A 1,402-nucleotide genomic window follows, 5' to 3' on the forward strand; every position below is an offset into this window, starting at 1 on the left:
GCCAGTGGATAAATGTTCCCTTCCAGTTCTTACTTCTTGGGAGGACAATCTTCAAGGCTCCTTAGAAGGTCCCAGTGAGATTGAGTGTAAGTTGCCCAGAACAGGACCAACTCAAGAATGCTCTTTGGATTAGCTGTCCCTCCTTCCCTGTTTCAGTCTTCTCAGTCCCCCACGCTTCTTCTCTGGAATCACTCCTACAAATAACTAGCTGCCTGCAAGCCTAGGTCTCGGGCTCTGCTTTCTGGAGGAACTCAGGCTGGGACAACATTTATTGTAGCAAATTATAATATACAGATAAAGAAAAAGAACACTAAAACACCCATAATTCTGTTCTCTCTAGAGATCTCTTTCGGTAAGATTTGGGTGTATATTCTTCTTAATGCATACACTCTCTTTAAGAGACACCACTGGGATCATGTCATACCTACAGTTATGTATCCTGACTTTGCTATATTGTGAATAACTTTCACATAGTTAAGTTTTCTTCTCCAATGTAACTTAATAGTTGCACAGTTCTTCAATAGCTGAACAGTTTTTCATTTACTCATTCATTATTTGTAGTACTATGTGCCAGACACTGTTTTGAGCGCTGAAGACATAGCAAAGAACAAATAGATCAGGTCTCTGCTCTCATGAAGCTGACAAGCCAGTTAGGATCTTTCTCACATTCTAATGGAGCATAACTTAATTAACCAACGCCCTATTGTCAACTACTTAGATTGCTTCTGATATTTAGCACTATAAACAACGCTTCAGTGAACCTCCTTGAAGGTATTCTTTGAACTCCTCAATTTTCTTCTCTTGGATAAATTCCTAGAAGTGGAATTGCTGGAAGAAAGAGGATGTGAGTAAATGAAGGTGCTGGGATTCCCACCTAGATCCGACTCTGGCACTCAGGCTGTCAACAACCATGCTGGTGATATCACTGAATTTGAAAATAGACACACACACACACACACACACACACACACACACACACGCATGGTAACCAGAGGTGCCGCCAAGTGCTTCCTAGCTGGTTTAGATGTGTGGGCTCTATGATTCTGATAATTAATAGGTCAGGTATGGAGTAAGAAAGAGGATTAGAATCCTGGGTCTGCAAATTACCAGCTGCGTGATCTGTGGCTATTTATCTGTAAAGTGGAGACAGGAGTTCTCACTTTAAGGGTTGTTATTAAGTAAATATTTATTGAGCTCCTATTAATCACTGGCCTCCAAGCTAAGAACTGACAGTCCAGTAGGGAAGGGAGATGTTAGTAAGACATCACACAGATACAAAATTACAAATTGTGTTCTGTGCTATAAGTATGGGATGCTGTTAAGAATGAATAGCAGGGAGACCTGATTTGCGGGGGTGGGGTTTGGGAGGAGAACTGAGATACGAAAGATGTGTAAGAGTTAA

This window comes from Phocoena phocoena, chromosome 13, assembly GCF_963924675.1.
Source record: "Phocoena phocoena chromosome 13, mPhoPho1.1, whole genome shotgun sequence".
In the NCBI taxonomy this organism is placed as follows: Eukaryota; Metazoa; Chordata; class Mammalia; order Artiodactyla; family Phocoenidae; genus Phocoena; species Phocoena phocoena.